The sequence below is a fragment of the Limulus polyphemus genome, unplaced genomic scaffold (genome assembly GCF_000517525.1).
Source record: "Limulus polyphemus unplaced genomic scaffold, Limulus_polyphemus-2.1.2 Scaffold409, whole genome shotgun sequence".
Taxonomy (NCBI): Eukaryota; Metazoa; Arthropoda; class Merostomata; order Xiphosura; family Limulidae; genus Limulus; species Limulus polyphemus.
In genome coordinates this window covers 352,025-358,985 of record NW_013666019.1, presented here as the reverse complement: position 1 = coordinate 358,985, position 6,961 = coordinate 352,025, and positions in this window count along the sequence as shown.

Here is a 6,961-nt window from a genome sequence, read left to right as displayed (position 1 = left end):
ACTCATGCTAGAAATTTTCATAAAAGTGATCCGAAAAACGGCGCTAAGTCCGTAACCCGTAGCCCGATGAACTTTCGTAAAAAGTGCAAACAGTAGTGTGAATGATTTTCTGACTGACAAAATAATCAAACAAATAAACAATCTCAGTTTTATTAATATATAGATAAATTCTTCAAGATCTTGTTTTTGTCATCTTACGTCTTTTAATGAAGATAGGAACATTTACAAGGAAATATTTTTTTTTTATTTTATTACCTCGTCTCCATAGTTACTATTTGCAAATACTCAATATTGTAAGTCAATTTTATTGTTCTTTCTACTCGCTGTTATAACACTTTCATCTCATCATTTAATTTCTCTTGTGCATATATTGTTGTATAGAAGATATTTTAAAGTGATGTATCAGGTGGAAAATGAATTCATCTAGTACCTAAATTCATCTAGACATTTTCTTAAGTGACCCGAAAAACGGGGCTAACTCGGTAACCCGTGGCCCGATTTTAACGAAACTTGTTTTATTCTGTTTCTATTCTCATTTCATTACAAATATGGCGCTAATGTGAGCCTTTTTTGCTGTATTTAATTACAGACAAGCACAAACAAACAAACAATCTCAGAGTTTTGGTAGTATATAGATATCATTGTATGGTAAATTGGAATAGTCCTACTACTGAGTAGTACTGTACTAGCAATAGGTGAGTATTATTAGAGAATGAATTTGGATGGTGGCTTGAACACATTCTAACTGCACAGTTCGGCCAGTTTAAATTACACTAATTTAAACTAACTTCAAAACTGCAAGAGTCTATAAAGATTGAATTGTGTCTTAGATAGTTCAGCTGGCATCACAAATAAACTAACAGTACCAATAATACAACTATAGATCATGATTAGTAGACTAGTATAGAAGTAACATTATGTAGTATACATAAGGGGATGGAATTTGGATGGTGACTCGAACACATAGCTGTACAATTAGGCCAGTTTCCCATTAAATGCTTTCATTTAAACTAATTTCAAAACTATCAGTCTTTATAAAGATTAAATTGTGTCTTGAGTAGTTCAGCTCACACGGCAGATAGACTAATACAACATGTTGAAACTGTCAAGGAAAGGCCAAAAGCTGGAACATTGATGGAAGGGCCCCATACAAAATTGAGATCATAAACAAATGAAGAACCAAACAGGCATTTCGAGAGTGGAATATTATGGAAGAACAATATTCCAGACAAGCAATTAAAACTATACTTAAATGTGGCATTTTTTCCACAACCACAGCATTGTGAATTATGTAATTGTAGAAACAAGTCTGAAGAAGTAAAATAGATAGAGGAAGAGGAGGGGAGGACTGAAGAAGGCTCAAAAGAGGAAACCATGCTTGAGATGACTAATAGGGTGCAACAACAAGTATCTGATAAGGAGTGACTGTATGACGGAGATAACATGATGGAGGGGACGAATAGGGGGTTAAAAGTAGAAATGGTACTGGACCAGTCCTGATTGAATGCATCTACAACTTGAGCTAATGGATATGAAACAGGAGACTCAAAAAGGAGAAGCTTGATGTTGTGGTAAATGGCAAAAGCAATAATGAGAGGGGTGCCCAGAAAAGAGCAAAGACTAGAAAACCCGAGGATTAAGAGACCACTCAATGGAAATAACTTTGTCAGACCCTGAGGGGCAATCTGTCGTAAGATTAAGGGCCCCTGGAACATGACAAGCCAACAGTTGAACTTGTGGAAAATGGGACCAGAGAGGCAGAACGTGTAGAAATAGGGCATGACTGAGTACTTTTTGGGATGGATAGAGGAAACCACAATTGGGTTGTCTGTATTGATCATAACTAAACATCCATGCATAAATGTAAGCAAATGATCCAAAGCTTGATGAACCACCATTAGTTCCAAGAGATTGATATGAAAGGTTGATTTGTTTGGTGACCATCAACCCAAAATCTCCAGAGAGTTTAAACGAGCACTCCATAAGGGAACCTTCTGTAAAGAATATGGAGATCTGTACAAAGAGGAGAAAGAGGAATACCTTTCATGGTATTGGTTCTACCAAGCTACTAGGTAAAATGAATGTGAAGTGAAGGAGCAAGATGAATGATGGAGGAAAAGGAATTTTGAGAGAGGTTCCATTGCTCACACAGAGTCCACTGCAAACAGCACGTGTGCATGGCCCAAGAGGATAAGGGATTTCATGGAAGCCCCATCCCACTAAAGAGAAGGACCCTCTCACACTGGGAAAGAAGAATAAAGCAGTGGAAGCCTTCACTTTGTTTGCAAGGCAGGTGTTACTTTCCCATTCTGCTTCACTGGGCTTGATGTGAAGATGGGATGGACCCTCCTCCTACTTCAGGCCCGATATTCTCTGGTTTTGGACTGGATTTGACTCACTGCCTACTGTCTGACGTAAGTAGTTAGGGCAGCTGTTACTAGACGTACTGCCAAAGGGCGACACAAGTATACTTACCACAGTGGGAGGGCTAGAACAGACAATGATGTCATAGACACCAGAAACGATGACGTCATAGTTCCATGAAGTGTCAGAGGTCGCATTGCTGGACAGGCTTAAAACAGAGAGTACATTGCATGTTCAGAAAACGTGCCAGAAAGTGGAATCAGAGGGCACCATGATGATCTCATCATAGTGTCTCCACATGATGTTATAGTAAGTCTTAAAACTAATAATTTAACCTAATTTAATAACCATGTGTTTACAGTTTCACTTTATAAGTAAAGCATTAAATATAATTTAAAAAGGCTGACAGTCCCATATGACTACATAGAGGTCTCAATTTGTTTTTGTTTTCATTTATATATTTATTTGTACTACACGTTTTACAAAGGCAGACAATGTTACTAAGTGTAGTGTTCAATGAGAGGATGAGCTCATTGTCTCAACATGTGACGAATGCCTATATTATTGATTTAACATTGAATTTTCATATGTTGAATTTGTGTGGAGTTAGTTCTAATAGATCAAAATATTCTCCTTATTCATCTCGACCAAAGTAAATACAGACCCAGTGGCTACCAGGTTTATGACTGATCCAAATTGGCACTGTACAGTTGTTTCTCTGCATGGTTAGATAATTGATCACTGACAAACACCTCCAAACTTCTTTTGCATACACAAATCTTGTGGAAGTATCAAATAAATTTCTAATGTGTCCATAGCTTCTTAAATATCAGTTATGTTTCTAGACTGATCAATTTCTAAAACTGACTGAAATTTTGCATAGTCGAGAACATTTATAGTATTGAGCAAAGCACTACCAAGTCATATTTCAATTCACAAATTTCCCTGTTTTCTCTAAGTTAAAGTGCGAATTTCTTGCAGACAGATCAGATATCAGATCAAAGACAGTTTTGTGTATCCTCTTGAATATTTATCATATCGTATATCAATTCCTTGATCTTCAAATTGTTTTTCAGTTCCACTAAATAATGTTTCATAGCTTTATGCATACAGTTTATCGTCAAAATTGGGTTGTAAAGGACGAGCAGAAATCCGTTTTCCATCCACATTGATTGCCATGAAATTGATACTCTAATGTTTGAAGTTGCAGATTTTTCTTCCAAGATCCCTTAAATGCATTGGTATTAATATATCCTATAACAAGATGTGTAGGTACTTAAACCTAAAAATGCATTATTAATAGATATTTGCAGGAGCATCAAGAGCCAGAACGGGCCCAGGGCCAAACATCCTAGCTGCACCCCTTCCTCTAACATTTTAAAGAACTTGTTCAAAAGAATGTCATACATTAGGCCAGCAACAAGCTCAAACAAGGCAAAATCATAGCCGTTTATAGCTCATAGTATAAGGGTAAAGATGTTAATGAAGTAACAACAATTAACTATTAAATCTATAAAGTAACAAATATATATTAATTATTACTAAAATTATTTCAATCCATCATTCTTAATGTATCAAGCATCTACATGCAAATATATAATACAAAACAAATCTTTACTTCGTACAAGTCGGAGTTTTAAACTTCCATCATTAGACAAGAACTTGTGTAAAGATATCCGACAGTAGACAATCTCACCATGATTAAAATAGTGTCAAAACTACCTGCCATGTCTTTTATCCATGTCAAACGAATTATCTTTGCTTCTCCATTATAACTAGTAAAGTTTCTATGTAGGCCTTATACACATAGAGGTTGCGAGACAAAGAAATGAACTCGTCCTTCAGGTGTACATACACTTGAGAAAATATAGAATGAAGCAACAGGTTGACAGGAGCAGAGTTATCTTCGTTTTGTTTTATGTCTGTCCCATTTGGTTATACAATCTTTGCCTTTACATGAAGACGTGATTGTGCCTGATACAAATATTCCTCTCCCAATTCAGATATCGAAAATTTGATGAGTCCTCTGTTGATCACTGAAGATAGAGAATATTCGGTCCACTGACTTTCTTTAATCACAGTTTGCGTGGGAGGGAGAAATAATAAGCCTAGCTCAGACTTTGTACACTAACAGGACTTTATATGGTATTAGAGTCATGATTATTTGGCGAAAAAGTCTGGAATCAATGTTCTTTGAATCTTGGTTTAACCTATTCTGAACATTAGACCTGTTTATTTTTATTAGGCAGAGCAATCTGTTTAACATTGAGCCAAATTCTGGGCTCCTTGTATTGCTCGCCGATTTCTAGCAATAGCTCATCCTGTTAAATAATGAAAGTATTAGTTCTTTGAGTAATGGTAAAAACAATCCTTTTTGTATTAGTAAGCTTTTTTCTATTTAAAGAATGTTTCTTGATTGCCAACTCTCTCCATAATGTCATCTAAGTTTCTGCTTTTATATGTTCATCACGTGAACGTTACCCTTTAAATCATTTAAAGCACATTCACAAATATACACAATAAATTATTTTTTAGCTGCGGCAATTGTTCCTTTAATCTGCTTATGTGTTGCTTCAGCTAATGCACAGAGCAGCTCTTGTTGTTTAGCGCTAAGTGTCATAAAGAATCTATGAAAAGGGACTGTATGTACAACATATAAAACTGTTTAATTACATCCATTTATATATAACATCTACTTTTCTTTTACACTACAGTGATAATAATTAATATGAAATGGCAAGGACAGCGTCGAATTTGGAAGGTGATTAACCTTTGGGCATCCAAACAATTCTAGATTATGACAAGGAATTTTCAGCAGACTTCTCTTCGCTCTCTCTCTCTCTCTCTTCCCTTTGGGTTAACTCTAATGGGAAATAAATGAAATGAGATTTACCTTATACAGATCATGTTTGAGTTTGAGTGCATTTAGGATCTTCCCCAAAGCCCTGGACATGCCTCCTTTTCACTTTATGGACCATGGCGAAGAGTTAGTTCCATTAGATGGAAAAAATCAATATACATATGGAAGGGTGTTAAAGTCTAGAAGGCTGTCTCCTTTAGTGTAAACTGGACGACAATTCTTTTTACCCTAGTTGTAAATAGTTAGTCTTTAAATTTCTAAAAATCTTGCCACCATTATAGGATGCTGTAAAGGATTGAATATATCCGTTACCTTACATGTCATTGCTGAGAAGTTAATTTTGTGGCTGTTGAAACAATTGAGGATAATGCTTGGAGACTGCTTGAATGGGTAATGAAGAAAAACTTTAATACAAGTTTAACAAATCAGCAAATGTACAACGTTTCGACAAAGTTTCGTTATCATCTTCTTATAGTATAGAGAGAGTCAGCTAAACAAGGAGGGTGTGTTGCACTCCTATTGGTGGAAGGTTGTTCTTTGAATACAACATCACGTGGAAGCATGTGATTATAGGTGTGAATCTCATAGTTTGTAGCGACCAAAAAAGTTTGTAATCAGAAGGCAGCACTGAATCAGGAAATCTATATACGAGAGGTTACGTATTGCATCACTATTGACTTGCTGCCTGTCACAAGTGGAAAATGGGTAAGGTGAAATAATGAGAAAAATAAGTTGTTAGGTAAAGAAGACTTATTACTAAAGTATATCATTTAGAACCTAGCAACATGCATCAAATAACAAGTTTTAGATTCTTCACAGGCTGGTTAAATTATGAAATTAATAATCATAGTCAATACCAACTGAATGCTCAATTTCCACATATGGATGGTTTCCAGAGTTGGTACAGCAGATAGAGAATTTATCCTGATTGTTAATATTTATAACAACCACTGGATAACATTATCCAATATGAACGTATGGTTACGACAGCGGAAGTCACGTGACGCTGGTGGCACGTGATGAATTTCTCGAATGATCATCAATGATCCGAGAAGCCTGGCAGAGATGCCAGCAATAGATATATAATTAAAGAACCGAACAGTGGCGACGGTAATATAAAGTGTTTGTACTCGTAGAGAGAAAATTTAGAGATTGTGAATCGCTGTGATTTATAGAGAGTATTATAAAAATAGTTAAGTCTAAAGTGACGAGAAACGTACTGACTGTGTACTAAAAGTTTGTATCGAGAAAGAATAAAATGTTTTAATCAAAAAGGGAAGTTCCTGGGAAAGAATTTATACAGGAAATTAACAAACAAGCACATACACAACAAATTGGTGTCAGAGAGTGGGACGGAAAAAGAGGTGGCGGCAAATCAAACTACAACTTAACAGACTTGATGGCAGCAATAGAGGAACAGCAAAAGAAATAAGAACGAGAAAATAAACAAGAAGAGATACTACAGCAGTGGCAACTGGAACAAGAAAGGAAACAAGAAGTACAAATGGAAAAGCTTAGTAAATTTCAAGGTTAAATAAATACATTAAAAGAAAATGTATTGTCTTCTACACAAGGAGGATACATTAACCATCGACATAATTAGCCCCAGACAATGGCAAGCCCCTTCCAGACCCCGCAGCTAAACCCTAATGAAGACATCTTCACTCCTGTTAGACGTTATATCACAGATACGAATGTCAGAATAGGGGCGATCCAGTACGAAGGAAGCCACAGGAA